This window comes from Quercus robur, chromosome 11, assembly GCF_932294415.1.
Source record: "Quercus robur chromosome 11, dhQueRobu3.1, whole genome shotgun sequence".
Classification (NCBI taxonomy): Eukaryota; Viridiplantae; Streptophyta; class Magnoliopsida; order Fagales; family Fagaceae; genus Quercus; species Quercus robur.
The window spans coordinates 10,517,815-10,538,537 of NC_065544.1; the positions used below are offsets into that span (position 1 = coordinate 10,517,815).

General features: G+C 38.7%; 1 protein-coding gene across 2 annotated transcripts in view; it reads right to left on the reverse strand.

Moving 5' to 3' along the window:
* Positions 1-4,944: 4,944 nt before the first annotated feature.
* The window catches only part of LOC126705778 (polygalacturonase-1 non-catalytic subunit beta-like), a 73,232-nt gene continuing 57,453 nt past the window's right edge, over positions 4,945-20,723 (reverse strand). For both annotated transcript variants that reach the window (XM_050404974.1, XM_050404973.1), the window contains exon 3: positions 4,945-5,250. The gene's annotated coding sequence lies outside the window, so the exon portion shown is untranslated. The remainder of the gene's footprint in view (positions 5,251-20,723) is intronic.

A 20,723-nucleotide genomic window follows, 5' to 3' on the forward strand; every position in this document is an offset into this window, starting at 1 on the left:
ATAATTTAATTAATTTGTCTTTTATAATGTATTGGTTAATTTAATTATATAACTTTAATTATTATTGTTTAGCGTAACAATAAACTATATTGCTTTAATTTATTTGTCATTAATTATAATGCTTTAATTTGTTATATTGTTTAGCCCCTTGTACATATTACATTAAAAGAGCCGAACATTATACATTCCATGTGCAGCACAATAATTAAAGCTGTGTAATGTGTTGCACATTACATTACTTTAATTATTGTTTACTCGGCCCCATGAGCCCATCTACCCCCTCCCCACCCCACTCAACAGACAACAGACAAGCACAACATGCGCCCCAATCACAATAGCCAGCTGCAATTAGAAAATTTCACAATGCCAATCACAAATCACAACACAGTAAACACACGTTACACTAAAGACCAACACACTGACCAACAAAAAGGGATAAGATAAAGACAAATTTAAAAAGACAAAAAAAAAAAAAAAAAGCAAAAGCCAACCAATAAAAGAGTGAGATCAGATTACAAATAGGCTATTAAAGTTAAAGAATAAAGAGACACAGAGAGAGACGTTCATAAATCATAAATTTCATTTCAATTTTTTCATTCAGTCATTCAGTGAGATAGAGAGAGAGAGAGAGAGAGACTGAGAGAGAGTCAGAGAGAAAAACCTTGAGGGAGGGCCGGACTGCCGGAGCCGGAGCGGAGGAAGCAACGAGTGAACGAGTAACGCTGCACCAGAGTAGAGGTAGAGCGATCTGCCGTCTGCGATCTCTGATGACCAATCTACCGTCTACGATCTACAAAAATTTCATTTCATTTTTCATTTCAATGACAGTGAGATAAAGAGAGAGAGAGAGAAAAAGAGAGAAATACCTTGAGGGAGGGCCGGAGGGAGCACCGAGCACCGGAGCAGAGGCAGAGCGATCTGCGATCTCCGATCTGCGATGAGGGGCGAGTGATGACGATGACGACGAGCGAGCTGCGGCGCCGCGGCGACGTGACCGTGGGTTACTGGGTTTGGTTTGCTGGGGTTTGGATTTGGTTTGTGTATTGGGGATTTTTTTTTTTTTTTAGATAAACACCTCTGTCACTCTGTGTTTGGTTTGCTGTTGAGTTTGATTTGCTTTTGCTGATTTGCTCTGTATAGACAGTACTGGGCTCACCGTGGGCTTCTCTGTTAATTTTTTTTTTTTGCTTGAAAGTAGAACAGATATATATATATATATTTTTTAATTTGAGGGTGTTCCTAATTTCTGATTGAGGCCTAGGAGAATGGGTGAGAAATGGGTAGGGGGGGCCGGCTGTCTAATGTTGGGGGGGGGGGGGGCTGTTTATTTTTTCTTCATAGTCTACTGGGAAATTTTTTTTTTTTTTTTTTTTTTTTGCAGGGGCCACGGTCCCCCCAAGCCACTATGTAGCTCCGCCCCTGGTGGTAATTCTCACTTGTTTATGTACGACTAAACCACTGACTGGTCGAGAGGGTATGGCAACAGAAGGATAAGCTGATTAGAATTATATTAATTGTCTCTTATTTGATGTGATTAAAGGTGGTTTGATGCCTTATGACAAGTATCAAAGCCAGGGGAATAATTCGATGCCTAAACAGTCTATAAAAAACAACTAACAACTTGAATTAAACTACATGATGTGGTCTCACATTTGATTCTAAAATTAAGAAATAAAACTTTTTAAGAATAAATAATTTAGGACACATGGCGCAAAATTGGAACTTTAATTTGGAATTCTAATTTGAGTTTCTCTTATTTTCACCTACTATATATATAAATCACTAACAAAAACAATGAATATAAATTTTCAAGAGAACTTGTCTTTGATCTTAATTGGGGGAACCCAAGGGGAATACAAAGATTGGTTGAAGAGAGAAATATGGATGAATATGTATGAATAATTATGTTGCAAGAACAAAGTGAACAGTACAATATAAAACTTTGGAAATAAAAATATATTTTTGAAAACTTAAAAACTTACTTGATTCTTGAAAACTTTGAATAGTACTTCAAACACTAATACTTATTCAAATACTTGAAAATATTATAATGATAATTTTTACTTATACAAAGATTGATATTGGATGGATTGATAGCTTACAAGGGAAGGTTTATACTGAGAGGATTTTTTTTTGGCTTGAAGTAGGTCGTGTTTATGGCTTACCTAATATGACTGATTCATACGCCTTATAAAGGCTTACAAACACTACAGAGGCGTTTGGTTTGTCGTGATGTTACATTATGCCGTAATATAATGTTATTCTAATCTTATATTAATGTAATTTTAATACAAGAATACTGTTAGGTTCTAAAGACTTAGGATTTTATGTATTTAGAACTCTAATGTGTATTGTTGGCAAGCCGTGATCAAAAGAAGATGTTTAGTCGTGTTTAGACTTGCTCAAAGTTGGTTCATTTATGTAAAGTTGGAATAAGTTGATGCATAATTTATTTATGCTTCTCGGCCTGGTTCGATCGATCGAAGCTTAGGCTCGATCAATCGAAAATCAGGTCAGAGGCGTTTTCTGCAGAATTCTAACTCAGCCCTAGTTTGTTTTAAAACGTTTAGGGTTTTCTAATTTTCCCTAGGTATAAAAGGCAAATCCTAGCCATGCTTTAGTGTTGCTCATATTGTTGTTTGTGTAAATCTCTTGTGAGATCTGTGAGGAGCTTTCTTTTACACAAGATTAGGATTATCAAGAAGGAGATTTCTTCAAGAGCTTGATGATCGTTCAGTTGCTATCATAAGTGTAAGGTTGAATTTATTCAACCATCTAATTGGCTTTATTCCGTCCCAAATTTGCTTGTAATTCAGCATTTAGTAACCCTGTATTTAGGTGGGTTTGATGTAAGGGTAGTGAGTGAGATAGAGTGAAGATTGCTCAAGAGTGTGCAAGAAAACAAAGACTCGCGGCTGGGACTCGCGGGTGACTCGCGGCTGCAAGCCGCCAGACGCAGCACACGTGCCAAGCATGCTGGAAGATGAACAGTCATGCTAGCTGGAGCACTACAGGACAAAACAGGACAACTGGCCATACGGTTAACTCGCGACTGGATCTCGCGACTTAGTCAAGCCGCGAGGTCAAGCCGCGAGCCACCCCTGTTTTGTAAAACCTGACGTTTCACATTCCTCTCCCACTCTTGTATAAATACCCCTTTTACCCACGATTGAAAGAGAGTTTTCCAGAGAGAATTTTGAGAGAGAAACCCTAAAGAAAAACAAGATTGATTCACACACAATCTATACCTTAGAGACTCTTCAAATTCCTCAACTCTCTTCCTCTCCATTGTCAAATCCTTGAGAGGCATTATACCAAACCTAGTTCTCACCTTCATCATCACTGTGAGACAGCTGTTTGGATTTCTGGGAAGCAGTTAGGAAGGAACCAATCTTCATTGGTTGATGCTACGGTCTAGTAGCGGAATCCGGGAAGCTAGAAAAGAAAAAGGTTCGGCGCAACCTCGTTGGAGCAAGAAGCTTGGAGGGCTTAGGTGCACTGGGTAGATTAGGCTTGGAGGGTCTATTGCTGTCCTTGTATCCCAACTGTATTTTCTAGTGGATTGTTTACCGCTTGGAGGGCGGCGGAGAGGTTTTACGCCGAGGGCTTCGGTTTCCTCTTCGATAACACATCGCGTGTTGTCTTTGTGTTTGCATCTTCCTTCCTCTCTATCTTTGCCTTTTTATTATCTGCTATGGATTATATTTTGTTTTGGCTTAGATAGTTTTTAACCAATTTCGTATTATAGCATATGTTAAGTTTCCGCACACTAGTTGTTTGACATATTGCTTGAATTGGTTAAGTTGTAATTTGGGGGTCTAAACGTTCAAAGGTGTTTTGTACACGTTTTTGAACTTTCAATAAGAATTTAAAGAAACACAAGCGGGTGTGCTTGTACTTGCTGGAGAATCCAAGAAAGAAGGAGTCCGTGGTTTCGGAGCTTGCAGGTGGTCATGTCAGTAAGTTTCTATTGGGGGGTAGCAATAGGATGTTAGTGGTCTAAGTCCTGTTGAACAACTTCGATTCTTTCATAGTGGATTCTGGTTTACCTTGAGGATAGTTAGGTTAAATCCTCCCCAGGTTTTTACCGGTTTGGTTTCCTAGGTGATCATATCATTGTCTTATTTATCTTTCTGATGCCTTGCATGATATGATTGTTTTGATTGTGATAACCTAGATTTATTAATTTGGACTAAGTAACAACTTGGCTAATTACCTAGGTTAATCCAATTGTGTTTTAAGAGGTCTAAAAACTATCAAATACAAAATTAAATTTTTTAGAAATGTGATGAGATTAAGATGATGTGATATATTTTGTAATTTTAAATTATAATAATGTTAGAAAAAACAAAATAAACCAAAAATTTTAATGTCACATCATCGTAATGTGCATCACATTAAAAGCACATCACAATGAACCAAACGTCCCCTACATGAATTGTGACATGAACAATAAAAAGTGAAGAGTACAATGAACAATAATATAGCACAGTGAAAAAATGAATAATGCCACATAATAACTATCAGAAATAATTTCATGATACTTCCAAAATACTTTTAGCAATAATTCTTAAGATAGTGACTTGTCTTCAATAATGTTTAATACTGCCAAGATTGATTCTGTGGATGAAATGATGAAAGTCTTTAATAATAATCCATATAATATAAGTTCTATATATATAGACACACACATGATATAATTTCAATTATATATGACATGGATTTCATGATTATTGCTTTTAATCATTAGACGAAGACATTGACTGATTCATGTAAACAGGGTTTGAATCTCAAATTTCTTATTCAACGACAAAAGATTTTACCAATTGAGTTAATTGAAGCCCACCATATATTACAAGCTTTCTACATAATTAAACTGGAAAAAAAATTGAATTAGACTAGTATAGGAGAGAAACTAGTCCTTAGATTTCCCATACACATAAATTAATAGAGAAAGTGATCCATACATTCCATTACAAACTTAATACATAATTAAAGTAGTCTAGGAGTAACTAATCCTTAGACTTCTCATATATCCACATAAATTAAAATTAGAAGAGAAAGTCCATATATTACAAGCTTAATACATAATTAAACTTGTTTAGGAATAACTAATCCTTAGGCTTCCCATAAATACACAAAATATTAGATAAAGGGAAAGTTCAAAAGTCACATAAACTATCAACACATTTATTAGCTTCATGATATACGTGTTGAATTGAGACCTGCAAAGCTCTAGCGAGGATGTTCCTACAATCAAGAAAATAATACATTAATCCCATAAAAAATAATACATTAATATGCCAACTTGTTTTTGTAGTCCTTCAAAATGTTACTTTTTTTACACATATTTATTCTTTAAGCAAAACAACCGAATGAAATAGACGATCATTCAAACACACCATTAACAATAATAGAAAAAAAAAAAAAAGGTGTTTTCATTTGCCGTTCAATCATTTGTGCTGGCCTTGAAAACATTGATCAAAACTCAAATTATGTAATACTAAACTGCCAATAAGCAACATCTTCCATATGTAAGTAAATCAGGAACTTACTTTTTATTTTTATTTTTTATTATTTTTTTATCAAAGCTAAGCTAAAATTCCTTATAAGAGATTCATATGATAAAATCTAGTACCATAATGAAAGTTCAAAAACGTGTACAAAAACACTTTTGAACGTTTAGACCCCCAAAAACCAATTTAATCAACACATGCAATATGTTAAACAACTAGTGTGTGGAAACTTAACATATGCTATAACATGGAATTGATTAAACAACTATCTAAGCCACAACAAAATAAACCACAGCAGATAATGTAAAGGCAGAGATAGAGAGGAAGGAAGATGCAAACACAGCGATAACACCAGATATGTTATCGAAGAGGAAACCGAAGACCTCGGCGAAAAACCTCTCCGCCGCCCTCCAAGCGGGAATCAATCCACTAGAAAATACAGTTGGGATACAAGGACAGCAATAGACCCTCCAAGCCTAATCTACCCAATGCACCTAAGCCCTCCAAGCTTCTTGCTCCAACGAGGTTGCGCCGAACCTTTTTCTTTTCTAGCTTTCCGGATTCCGCTACTACACCGTAGCATCCACCAATGAATATTGGCTCCTTCCTAACTGCTTCCCAGAACTCCAAACGTCTGTCTCACAGAGATGATAATGGTGAGAACCAGGTTTGGTATAATGCCTCTCAAGGATTTGACAATGGAGAGGAAGAGAGTGAGGGATTTTGATGAGACTCTAAGGTAGAGATTGTGGGTAAAACAATCTGGTTTTTCTTTAGGGTTTCTCTCTCAAAATTCTCTCTGGAAGCTCTCTTTCAATCGTGGGTTAAAAGGGTATTTATACTGAAGTGGAGTGGAATGCGAAACGTCAGGTTTTTCCAAAACAGGGGTGGCTCGCGGCTTGACCTCGCGGCTTGACTAAGTCGCGAGTTCCAGTCGCGAGTTAACCGTATGGCCAGTTGTCCTGTTTTGTCCTGTAGTGCTCCAGCTAGCATGACTGTTCATCTTCCAGCATGCTTGGCACGTGTGCATCTTCTGGCGGGTTGAAGCCGCGAGTCCACCCGCGAGTCCCAGCCGCGACACTCTGTTTTCTTGCACACTCTTGAGCAATCTTCACACTATCTCACTCACTACCCTTACAACAATCCCACCTAAATACAGGGTTACTAAATGCTGAATTACAAGCAAATTTGGCACGGAATAAAGCCAATTAGATGGTTGAATAAATTCAACCTTACAATCTCCCCCTTTGGCTATTCCGTGACAAAACCCTAAAACAGACTCTAGACTTAACATGTGAGTTGGGAACAGTTGATCAAAACTCACTCACACCTAACTCTAGAAGCTGTGAAGCACTTGAATCATATGAACATAAACTCCTGAAACACAACAATACACCATGATCATTGTAAGCAGAAAATTATAAATGCATATGAAACAGGCAATATGAGATCAAGCATAAGATGGAGTTAATGAACAAACCATGGCTTGATCAACCAAGTGAACACCACAAAGTAGTGATCACAGTGCTCATTCACACTTGGAATGAACACAAGAACATACAAGTTAACAAGCACAAGGCAAGACACTTGTATGCTCAACACTCAACCAATGCATAGCACACAAGGCATATGCATCTAGGAACAATCCTACAAGGGCACAAGAGTGACAGTACAACAATCACAATGCAGAACATTTAGATTAAGGTACTGATTTCAACATAGCATAAAGGCTGCACTTAAGCATGGTACATACCATAAAGCCTACAAATTATGCATAAAACATAAACCCTAAAAGCTTACAAAAGCATATGGGTACAAACCAGAATATCCGAATAACAGTTTTACAAAACATAATATATCAACTTGAAGAGAAGAAGGAAACAAAAATAAAGACACTCCCCCTTAGATAGTGACACTCCCCCTTAGGGTAATATCCTCCCCCTCTGATTATGCCTATCACTCCCCCTTTTTGTCATGGAATAGGCTAGTCATCCTCTTCTAGTTTTCTCTGAATTTGATCCAACTGAGTTTGAAGAGAAGTAAGCTTCATATCCCATCGGTTGCTTTGATGGTGTAGAGAAGCAGTGAGTCCAGACATCTTTGTATTCAACTCATGGACAGAGGAAACAATGCGATCAAGTTTCTCATCGAGGGAGAGATTGCTGAACTGAGAGTCACTGTGAGATGCAGAAGTTTCTGGTTTGGCTCTCTTCCGACTATGTCCAACACTTGCATTGTATGTACGCATGTTGATCGGACTCGGTTTGGGGATAGGAGACTCATCAGCCGTCGAATAAATCCCCTTGAGCTTCAAGATCCGTGAAATGAGACTGCAGAAAGGAATGCATATCCGAGACTCACTGCGAAGAACCGTTTTGCGCAGAACATGAAAGATGTGAGCACAAATGTCAATTTCTTCATCAGAGACCAGATCATGAAGAAACAAAGCACGTCCGAGATTCATATACCCAGTACTTGATAAAGGGTACAAATTGTGAAACATCACAATTGTAAGCACTCGCAGTTTCGGAGAAAGGGAGGAAACACTGATGGATTTTCCATTGGGTGAAAATTCCAAGTCTGGACCAAGACTTTGTTTGAGAAGCTCCTCATCAGGACATAGATCATCATAGACCGGTGAATGACGAAAAATGGGTCTGTTGATGTGAAGAATTTCTGCCAGGTATGTAGGAGAGACAGAAAAGCTCTTTTGCCGAACCCAGCACTTAAGTTCATCTCCTTCCACAATTGCGTTAGCATAAAATTCCTTAACCAACTCTTCATACACGATATCCGGATCAGAGAGAAGGTAATTCCAATCCTTGTGAGCAAAACATATCGGAATGTCAGTGTTGTGAAGTGAAGACAGATCCACAGCTCTCTCTAGCAATGGTGTGGCATGAAGAAAGAAATTCTCATATGACTGATAAGCTGAGTATGATCTGAACTTATTGGGATCGAATCGCTGTGATGAAGAGCGAGTCACTTTCGGGAGAGGTGTGTCTTCATCAACATCAATTACGGGTTCCTTCCCTTTGGAAGAACCTCCTTTCACAGCAGCCTTTTTGAATGGAGACATGACCAGTCTGTATTATAAACAAGGAAAATGACAGAACACAATCCAACAGACTATATCAGCAGTGGGTTAGTGAAAATGTAGGAACAATGAAGAAACCCTAACAGCTGGATGAGAATGGTCAGAAAATAACAATGAGGGACACCAAAATCCCAAATTAGAACTACACAGTAGAGAGATCAAATATAACCACATAATCAGCTGCAAAAGGACCAAAAGCAACACCACATCAACAAGATACCACACAAAATCAAAGTGAGACATGATAGCAACAACAGATCAGACAAAAAAAATAGCTAACCCTAGCTAAGCACATGATGAAGAGCACAACCAATCAAAATAAATTAGCTCAAGAACCAGACGAACGGGTTACCATAAGCTAACGATGACATCACAAAACCCATCACAAAATCACACTCAAAAGAGAATAATCCAGAGGGAAAACCCTGACAACAGGAAACATAGAGTGCAAGACAAAGAACCATACCTGTGAGTCGACGATTTTTAGCTGAGAAGAAGCAAACAATGGAGATCGACGATGGAGGCACGGTGAGAAAGGGAAAGTGCAGAAGAAAAAGACAATGAACAGTCACAAAAAGATCGAGGGAAAACAGAAAATTTTAAAAACTGCCCCTGTATGTCCAAAACACGCGATTTTCGCGACTAAGACAAGTCGCCACACAGTCGCCAGATTAAGCCGCCAAAGAACACAAAAACAAAATTTTGAAAAATTTTTCTAAGTGTTTTTCGCGACTGGAAGGTCTACCCGCGAGCGAGTCGCGAGCTGAGCCGCGAAAATCTCTGAGTGAATCTCGCGACTGGACCTTCCACTCGCGAACAAGTCACCAAAACTGACCAGCGAAGAAGCGACTGAGGCTCGCGACTTGACATACCCGCGACTGAGCCGCCAAAACAGGGCAAAAACTGGATTTTTTGAAATTTTCAGATTTTTCAACAAAATACTTTCCAAAAACACCTAAAACACTCAAAAATCTTTTTGTGCTTGAATTAACAAAGATTGAGCATGTGAAAACACATTTTATCAAGTACAATCACACAAATGAATATGGCATTTATTGAACATAAACTTGTGTGTTGTGTGTGGATATCAACAATGAGATAGTCCTTTGTCTAATGTGAAGCTTCAATGATCAATTCAACCAAGGCATACACAATTAGCACTAGATCATGTGACCAATCTCAATTATATAAATATGAATATATGACCTCCCACATAACTTGATAACATAACTTGGAGCTTTTCATTTGACTCCACTTTCAGCCATAGCATTTGATCTTTTTGATCTTTTTGAGACAATCATCTCTCATTGTGAGAGGAATATGTAACATTTCTCTTTGGAGAACAGGCCTTTGACCTTTTTGAAAGAAATTTCACTTTTAATCTAAGGTCGCTTACCCTTTTTCCTAGTCAAATACTAGAATGTGCGACAGGCTTTTGCAGCTCAATATCTCTTTTCATTTGGAGATTTACATTTGGTGAGCTCTTTTTAGCAAAAAAATAAAAAGTGGGAAGAGATATAGACACAAGTCTATGCATGTTTCAAGATCAACATAACCATTCACTAATCATTCATGACAAGTTTGAAGATCTATTTACAACAATCACATAGATTTCAAGATTTTTCCCATAGTGATATGAGTGCATGAAAACAAGTAATGCTCGAAAATGCACAAAGCCATTTGCACAAAGGTACAAGGCAAAACGAGTTTTAAGACAAAACTCAACAAAGTCAATCAAACTTTTTGATTTTCAAATTTTTATGTAATTTTTGGATTTTTGACTCAAGAAACAAAAAGAATGAATCAAACACAAACATAACCAGCAGCAAACACAAAAGAACAAGCAAACAAGAAACAAGTTGCCAAAAAGAAGTGTGTGCTCCAACACAGACAGATATATAAACAATGAAGCACACAACACACAAGAGAGTCAAGGAATTGTACCGACACCAATGGTCTTACGGAGTGATTCAAACCATGGACCATCGAGAGGCTTGGTGAAGATATCCGCCTTTTGATTGTCAGTGTGTATGAACTCAAGACACACAACTCTTTCCTCTACCAAATCCCGAATGAAATGGTAACGTATCTCTATGTGTTTGGATTTTGAATGCTGAACAGGATTTTTGGAAAGATTGATGGCACTGGTGTTGTCACAGAAGACACACATTGTTTCTTGAGGAATTCCATAGTCATGAAGTAATTTCTTCATCCAAAGAAGCTGAGTGCAGCAACTTCCAGCAGCGATGTACTCTGCTTCTGCAGTAGATAGAGACACTGAATTCTGCTTCTTGCTCATCCATGAAACAAGATTGTTACCAAGATAAAAACAGCCGCCTGAAGTACTTTTCCGATCGTCTACACTGCCAGCCCAGTCAGCATCCGAATACCCAGAAGGTGAAGAACCTATACCAGAAGTAGAATCGACTCCCATCAACCCAAGAAGGGAAACGAGATCGATGTCTAGAACTTCAAGTCCTCTTACTCCACCAGAAGTTCATCCTCCTATCTCTCGTAGTGATGAAGTTTCCACTTCAAAAAGGCCTTCCTCAAGAATTCTCAAGAATCATCCGGAAAGTAATATCATAGGATCACTTGATGACGGTCTTCGCCTCAGGAAAGGAAATATTCTGCTAGCCAATCATGTAACATATCACTGTTATCTTGCACAGTTTGAACCAAAGAGGGTTGAAGAGGCTCTTCTAGATGAGAATTGGGTTGAATCAATGCATGACGAGTTGAATCAGTTTGTGAGGAATGACGTGTGGGAACTTGCTCCACGGCCTGAGAACGTTCATGTTATAGGCACAAAGTGGATTTTTAAAAACAAAACTGATGAAGATGGGGAGATAATTCGAAACAAGTCTCGGTTGGTGGCTCAAGGCTACACACAAGTAGAAGGGGTGGATTTTGATGAATCATTTGCTCCGGTGGCAAGACTCGAATCCATTCGAATCCTCATGTCCATTGCGTGCACCTTGAAGTTCAAACTTTATCAAATGGATGTTAAGTGTGCGTTTCTGAATGGATATCTAAATGAAGAGGTTTTTGTTGAGCAACCAAAAGGATTTGAGGATCCTCATTTTCCAGATCATGTATTAAGATTAAAGAAAGCACTGTATGGTTTAAAACAAGCGCCTAGAGCCTGGTACGATCGTCTTACACATTATCTTCTAGATAGAGGTTTCAAGAGAGGGTATGCTGATCGAACTCTATTTGTCAAAAATGATGAAGATTATCTCCTTGTGGCACAAGTCTATGTTGATGACATAGTGTTTGGAGCAACTATCGAAGATCGTGCTACTGAATTTTCTGAGGAGATGAAGAAGGAGTTTGAGATGAGCATGGTGGGGGAACTCACATTCTTTTTGGGTCTTCAAGTCAAACAACAAAAGGAGGGTATATTTGTATCTCAAGAGAAGTATGCCAGAAATATTGTCAAGAAGTTTGGCCTAGACTCCAAAAAACATGCCTCCACTCCCATGAGCTCTGCCACTAAACTGAATGTGGATTCATCAGGAGTTGAAGTAAGTCCCACATTGTATAGGAGCATCATTGGAAGTTTGCTCTACCTTACAGCAAGCAGACCGGACATTGCTTTCAGTGTGGGCGTTTGTGCCAGGTACCAAGCTAATCCGAAGGAATCTCATCTGACTGCTGCTAAGCGAATCATTCGATATGTGAGTGGTACTGCGAACTATGGTCTGTGGTATTCAAAAGACTCAAATGCGTGTCTTGCTGGGTATTCGGATGCTGACTGGGCTGGAAGTGTAGACGATCGGAAAAGCACTTCAGGCGGCTGTTTTTATCTTGGTAACAACCTTGTTTCGTGGATGAGCAAGAAGCAGAATTCAGTGTCTCTATCTACTGCAGAAGCAGAGTACATAGCTGCTGGAAGTTGCTGCACTCAGCTTCTTTGGATGAAGAAATTACTTCATGACTATGGAATTCCTCAAGAAACGATGTGTGTCTTCTGTGACAACACCAGTGCCATCAATCTTTCCAAAAATCCTGTTCAGCATTCAAAATCCAAACACATAGAGATACGTTACCATTTCATTCGGGATTTGGTAGAGGAAAGAGTAGTGTGTCTTGAGTTCATACACACTGACAATCAAAAGGCGGATATCTTCACCAAGCCTCTCGATGGTCCACGGTTTGAATCACTCCGTAAGACCATTGGTGTCGGTACAATTCCTTGACTCTCTTGTGTGTTGTGTGCTTCATTGTTTATATATCTGTATGTGTTGGAGCACACACTTCTTTTTGCAACTTGTTTCTTGTTTGCTTGTTCTTTTGTGTTTGTTGCTGGTTATGTTTGTGTTTGATTCATTCTTTTTGTTTCTTGAGTCAAAAATCCAAATATTACATAAAGAATTTGAAGATCAAAACGCTTGATTGACTTTGTTGAGTTTTGTCTTAAAACTCGTTTTGTCTTGTACCTTTGTGCTAATGGCTTTGTGCATTGTCGAGCATTGCTTGTTTTCATGCACTCATATCTCTATGGGAAAAATCTTGGAATCTATGTGATTGTTGTAAATAGATCTTCAAACTTGTCATGAATGATTAGTGAATGGTTATGTTGATCTTGAAACATGCATAGACTTGTGTCTATATCTCTTCCCATTTTTTATTTTTTTTTACTAAAAAGAGCTCACTAAATGTAAATCTCCAAATGAAAAGAGATATTGAGCTGCAAAAGCCTGTCGCACATTCTAGTATTTGACTAGGAAAAAGGGTAAGCGACCTTATATCAAAAGTGAAATTTCTTTCAAAAAGGCCAAAGGCCTGTTCTTCAAAGAAAAATGTTGTCTATACCTCTCACAATGAGAGATGATTGCCTCAAAAGATCAAATGTTATGGCTGAAAGTGGAGTCAAATGAAAAGCTCCAAGTTATGTTATCAAGTTGTGTGGGAAGTCATATATTCATATTTCTATAATTGAGACTGGTCACATGATCTAGTACTAATTGTGTATGCCTTGGTTGAATTGATCATTGAAGCTTCACATTAGACAAAGGACTATTTCATTGTTGATATCCACACACAACACACAAGTTTATGTTTGATAAATGCCATATTCATTTGTGTGATTGTACTTGATAAAATGTGTTTTCACATGCTCAATCTTTGTTAATTCAAGCACAAAAAGATTTTTGAGTGTTTTAGGTGTTTTTGGAAAGTATTTTGCTGGAAAAATCTGGAAATTTCAAAAATTCAGTTTTGCCCAGTTTTGGCGGCTCAGTCGCGGGTATGTCAAGTCGCGAGCCTCAGCCGCATCTTCGCTGGTCAGTTTTGGCGACTTGTTCGCGAGTGGAAGGTCCAGTCGCGAGATTCACTCAGAGATTTTCGCGGCTCAGCTCGCGACTCACTCGCGGGTAGACCTTCCAGTCGCGAAAAACACTTAGAAAAATTTTTCAAAATTTTCCTCTTGTGTGCTTTGGCGGCTTGAGCTGGCGACTGTGTGGCGACTTGAACCAGTCGCGAAAATCGCGTGTTTTGCAGAAACAGGAGCAGTTTTTAAAATTTTCTGTTTTCCCTCGATCTTTTTGTGACTGTTCATTGTCTTTTTCTTCTGCACTTTCCCTTTCTCACCGTGCCTCCATTGTCGATCTCCATTGTTTGCTTCTTCTCAGCTAAAAATCGTCGACTCACAGGTATGGTTCCTTGTCTCGCACTCTAATTTTCCTGTTGTTATGGTTTTCCCTCTGGTTTTTTCACTTTTGAGTGTGGGTTTTGTGATGGGTTTTGATGTCATCGTTGTCCTTTCTTAGCTTATGGTAACCTGTGCTTCTGGTTTTGAGCTAATTTATTTTGTTGGCTGTGTTCTTCATCATATGCTTAGCTAGGGTTAGCTAATTTTTGTCTGATCTGTTGTTGCTATCTTGTTTCACTTTGATCTTGTGTGGTATCTTGTTGATGTGGTGGTGATTTTGGTCCTTTTACAGCTGTCTTTGTGGTTATATTTGATCTCTCTACTGTGTAGTTCTAATTTGGGCCTTTGGTGTCCTTCATTGCTAATTTCTGACCATACTCATCCAGCTGTTAGGGTTTCTTCATTGTTCCTACCTTTTCACTAACCCACTGCTGATATAGTCTGTTGGATTGTGTTTTGTCATTTCCCTTGTTTATAATACAGACTGGTCATGTCTCCATTCAAAAAGGCTGCTGTGAAAGGAGGTTCTTCCAAAGGGAAGGAACCCGTAATTGATGTTGATGAAGACACACCTCTCCCGAAAGTGACTCGCTCTTCATCACAGCGATTCGATCCCAATAAGTTCAGATCCTATTCAGCGTATCAGTCATATGAGAATTTCTTTCTTCATGCCACACCACTACTAGAGAGAGCTGTGGATCTGCCTTCACTTCATAACACTGACATTCCGATATGTTTTGCTCACAAGGATTGGAATTACCTTCTCTCGGATCCGGATATCGTGTATGAAGAATTGGTTAAAGAATTTTATGCTAATGCAATTGTGGAGGGAGATGAACTTAAGTGCTGGGTTCGGCAAAAGAGCTTTTCTGTCTCTCCTACATACCTGGCAGAAATTCTTCACATCAACAGACCCATTTTTCGTTATTCACCGGTCTATGATGATCTATGTCCTGATGAGGAGCTTCTCAAACAAAGTCTTGGTCAAGACTTGGAGTTCTCACCCAATGGCAAATCCATCAGTGTTTCCTCCCTTTCTCCGAAACTGCGAGTGCTTACAATTGTGATGTTTCACAATTTGTACCCTTTATCAAGTACTGGGTATATGAATCTCGGACGTGCTTTGTTTCTTCATGATCTGGTTTCTGATGAAGAAATTGACATTTGTGCTCACATCTTTCATGTTCTGCGCAAAACGGTTCTTCGCAGTGAGTCTCGGATCTGCATTCCTTTCTGCAGTCTCATTTCACGGATCTTGAAGCTCAAGGGGATCTATCCATCGACTGATGAGTCTCCTATCCCCAAACCGAGTCCGATCAACATGCGTACATACAATGCAAGTGTTGGACATAGTCGGAAGAGAGCCAAACCAGAAACTTCTGCATCTCACAGTGACTCTCAGTTCAGCACCCTCTCCCTCGATGAGAAACTTGATCGCATTGTTTCCTCTGTCAACGAGTTGAATACAAAGATGTCTGGACTCACTGCTTCTTTACACCATCAAAGCAACCGATGGGATATGAAGCTTACTTCTCTTCAGACTCAGTTGGATCAAATTCAGAGAAAACTAGAAGAGGATGACTAGCCTATTCCATGACAAAAAGGGGGAGTGATAGGCATAATCAGAGGGGGAGGATATTACCCTAAGGGGGAGTGTCACTATCTAAGGGGGAGTGTCTTTATTTTTTTTGTTTCCTTCTTCTCTTTAAGTTGATATATTATGTTTTGTAAAACTGTTATTCAGGTATTTGTTGGTTTGTACCCATATGCTTTTGTAAGCTTTGAGGGTTTATGTTTTATGCATAGTTTGTAGGCCTTGTGGTATGTACCATGCTTAAGTGCAGCCTTTATGCTATGTTGAAATCAGTATTTTAAATCTAAATGTTCTGCATAGTGGTTTATGTACTGTCACTCTTGTGCCCTTGTAGGATTGTTCCTAGATGCATATGCCTTGTGTGCTATGCATTGGTTGAGTGTTGTACATACAAGTGTCTTGCCTTGTGCTTGTTAACTTGTATGTCCTTGTGTTCATTCCAAGTGTGAATGAACACTGTGATCACTACCTTGTGGTGTTCACTTGGTTGATCAAGCCATGGTTGTTCATTAACTCCATCTTATGCTTGATCTCTTTTTGCCTGTTTCATATGCATTTATAATTTTCTGCTTACAATGATCATGGTGTATTGTTGTGTTTCAGGAGTTTATGTTCATATGATTCAAGTGCTTCACAGCTTCTAGAATTAGTTGTGAGTGAGTTTTGATCAACTGTTCCCAACTCACATGTTAAGTCTAGAGTCTGTTTTAGGGTTTTGTCACGGAATAGCCAAAGGGGGAGATTGTAAGGTTGAATTTATTCAACCATCTAATTGGCTTTATTCCGTGCCAAATTTGCTTGTAATTCAGCATTTAGTAACCCTGTATTTAGGTGGGATTGTTGTAAGGGTAGTGAGTGAGATAGTGTGAAGATTGCTCAAGAGTGTGCAAGAAAACAGAGTGTCGCGGCTGGGACTCGCGGCTGGACTCGCGGCTTCAACCCGCCAGAATCTGCACACGTGCCAAGCATGCTGGAAGATGAACAGTCATGCTAGCTGGAGCACTACAGGACAAAACAGGACAACTGGCCATACGGTTATCTCGCGACTGGAACTCGCGACTTAGTCAAGCCGCGAGGTCAAGCCGCGAGCCACCCCTGTTTTGGAAAAACCTGACGTTTCGCATTCCACTCCACTTCAGTATAAATACCCTTTTAACCCACGATTGAAAGAGAGCTTCCAGAGAGAATTTTGAGAGAGAAACCCTAAAGAAAAACCAGATTGTTTTACCCACAATCTCTACCTTAGAGTCTCATCAAAATCCCTCACTCTCTTCCTCTCCATTGTCAAATCCTTGAGAGGCCATTATACCAAACCTGGTTCTCACCATTATCATCTCTGTGAGACAGACGTTTGGAGTTCTGGGAAGCAGTTAGGAAGGAGCCAATATTCATTGGTGGATGCTACGGTGTAGTAGCGGAATCCGGAAAGCTAGAAAAGAAAAAGGTTCGGCGCAACCTCGTTGGAGCAAGAAGCTTGGAGGGCTTAGGTGCATTGGGTAGATTAGGCTTGGAGGGTCTATTGCTGTCCTTGTATCCCAACTGTATTTTCTAGTGGATTGATTACCGCTTGGAGGGCGGCGGAGAGGTTTTTCGCCGAGGTCTTCGGTTTCCTCTTCGATAACATATCTGGTGTTATCGCTGTGTTTGCATCTTCCTTCCTCTCTATCTCTGCCTTTACATTAATCTGCTGTGTTTTATTTTGATGTGGCTTAGATAGTTATTTAATCAATTCCATGTTATAGCATATGTTAAGTTTCCGCACACTAGTTGTTTAACATATTGCATGTGTTGATTAAATTGGTTTTTGGGGGTCTAAACGTTCAAAAGTGTTTTTGTACACGTTTTTGAACTTTCATGGAGGAAATATGAATGGAAGGCCATTTAATGAGGGTTGACAAAGAATCATGAACCTAGACCTCATTTTAGCCTTTAGGGAAATCTGGTGCATTAAATGTGGAGATTGGTGAGAGTGAGGAGCAAGCCAAAATTCGGTTTTCCTGTAGCTGCTGTAACAGTCTGTAGTGCCAATTTCGAAAAATCATATTTGACTCAATTCTGATAAGAATTGTCTCATTCTTGTACTCAAATTGAAGCCCCGAATGTCTAGTTTCTGGAAAAATTAACCTCATTCATAGATTCAAAATATTCTGAGAGAGATCGATGAAATGGTGAGCAGAGGTCATTTGTTAGAAAATTATTTCAGCACAATTAACATTAATAGTCCCAAATTAGCTTCCAATTAACATTAAATGGCTCCAATCACTCCCATTTCAGACTTAATTGGTTCCAAATTTACCCTAATTAAAAGATAATTGCACAAATTACTCATTGAATAATTAATGTTTATTTATCTAATTAATTAGGTGTATGGAACCTCACCATAAAATGTAGTTCTAACCAATCAAATTATGACACATCATTAATCCCAAATTGATTATAATTATAACCAATTGGAATCAATTGTTCATAATTACATATAGTCGGACTCAATTTGTTATAGTACCTTTCGGCCATTAAAACTTGATTTAATGATAACTTTCAATCTGATAGTCCAATTAGGGCTTATGACCAGTTGATTTGATCGTTACAACATCAAGATCATTTTGGTGAAGTGAGATTAAGGACTAGTGACCAGAATCAAGATGCATATTTTCAAGGCGAAAGTACCCTTTTACCCTCCATGTGAGGTTAAATGCGGGTTGCAAAATAGGGTGTCAATAGTTATGTCATTTTGGAAAACCCAGTGGCAAACCTCAATCCAACCCGGAGCCGACCCTAGAGCCAAGAAAGCTTAATGAGTCGGGTTCCAACCCGATGTGTTCAAGTGACAGATGACGACACCGTTATTGATCTTAGCCTTAGAATTTGGATCAAGTATATCCATTTGGTAGACTCGAACCTTTGGAACTGAATGACAGTAATAAAGAAGGTAGGTGTTAGGTTCTAAGTACTTAGGAACTAATGTATTAGAACTCTAATTTGTATTGTTGGCAAACCATGATCAAAACAGGTTTTATAGTATTGTTTGGACTTGCTCAAAGTGAATGCGTTTTATGTAGTTGGAATCGAGTTGCTGTAGAAGTTATAGTATGATTCTGCTTGGCTCGATCGAGCGAAATTTGGGCAGAACGTTTTTCTGCAGAATTTTCCAACTCAGCCTTAAGCCCATATGATGTGTAGGGTTTTATGTTTTGCTCTAAGTATAAAAGGGAAAACCCTAACCACGTTTTAGGTTGCTCCTTTTGCTGTGTGTGTGAATCTTTTGTAAGATCTAGAGGTATTTGTCTTTACACATACTTAGGATTATCAAGAAGGAGAATTCGATTCAAGAACTTGATGATCATTCAGTTGCTGCAATAAAAGTTTAAAGATACACAAGCAGGAGTACTTGTACTTGCTGGAGAATCCAAGAAAGAAGGAGTCCATGGTCTTGGAGCTTACACATGGTCATGTCAGTAAGTTTCTACTGGTGGGTAGCAATAGGATGTTAGTGGTCTAAGTCGCTATTGTAAAACTTCGATTCTTTCATAGTGGATTCAGGTTTACCTTGAGGATAGCTAAGTTAAATCCTCCCTAGGTTTTTACCGATTTGGTTTCCTAGGTCATCATATCTTTGTGTTCTTTATTTTCTGCACTATACATTGATATGATTATATGAATGTGTTAACCTAGATTTGAAATTTGTACTAAGTAATCACTTGGCTAATTTATTATGTTAATCCAATTGTATTTTAAGGGGTCTAAAAACTCATAAGTGATATCAGAGCGGGTTGCTCTCTTGTTGTAGATCTTTTGATCTCTGAGATGATCCTTGACCGCAGTTGTCATGGATTATTGGAAAATCTTTGTGCTTATATGTCAACTTGCCTACTTGTTATTTTTGTCTCTTGTTGTTTTTGCTAAATCTTTCCTTGAGCATCTTGGTCTAATCACATGTGATGATAATTATTTGTGTTATACTACTTTAATCGCCTTAATGACACGTGATTTTTGTCTTTGGTATTTGGATAGTGGTTATTCCAAGCATATGATAGGAAACAAAGGTTTATTCAAGACACTCTTTGAAGGGAAGATTGGGACAGTCACTTTTGGAGATGGAAGCAAATCTATGATCAGAGACATTGGAACTGTGGACATTCTAGGGTTGCCAGTCTTTGAAGATGTTTGGTATGTTGATGGATTGAAGGCCAACTTACTCAGTATCAGTCAAATTTGTGACAATGGACTGAATGTTCTCTTCACTAAATATGAATGTGAGATACTTGATAGAGGAGGTGATTGTATGTGTGTTGGTGTAAGGACAGCTGACAACTGCTATGGCATAACACCAAGTGTAAACAACAAGTGTTTTAGTGCAAAGATCAATTAAGTTGACTTGTGGCATCAACGGTTGGGACATGCCAGTCATAAGCAATTAGAGAAGATTTCCAAGTGTGATGCAATTATTGGTTTACCTAAGTTTGAAAAGATAGATAAGTGCATCTGTGGACCATGTCAAATAGGTAAACAAGTGAAATCCAAACATCCGTCTGTAGCTAGTGTTCAAACTTCAAGACCTCTAGAGTTATTGCACATTGATCTTATGGGTTCTGCCAGAGTTCAGAGTTTAGGTGGAAAGAAGTATATTCTAATTGTTGTGGATGACTTTACTAGATATACTTGGGTTGTACTTTTGAAAGATAAAGTTGAGGCTCCTGAGAAGATGATACATCTATGCAAGAAATTGCAGGTTGAGAAAGATACTGTGATAACCAGAATTAGAAGTGATCATGGAAGAGAATTTGAGAATACCAAACTAGCTACCTTCTATAATGATCAAGGCACGCATAAAGAGTTCTCTTCACCCAAGACACCACAACA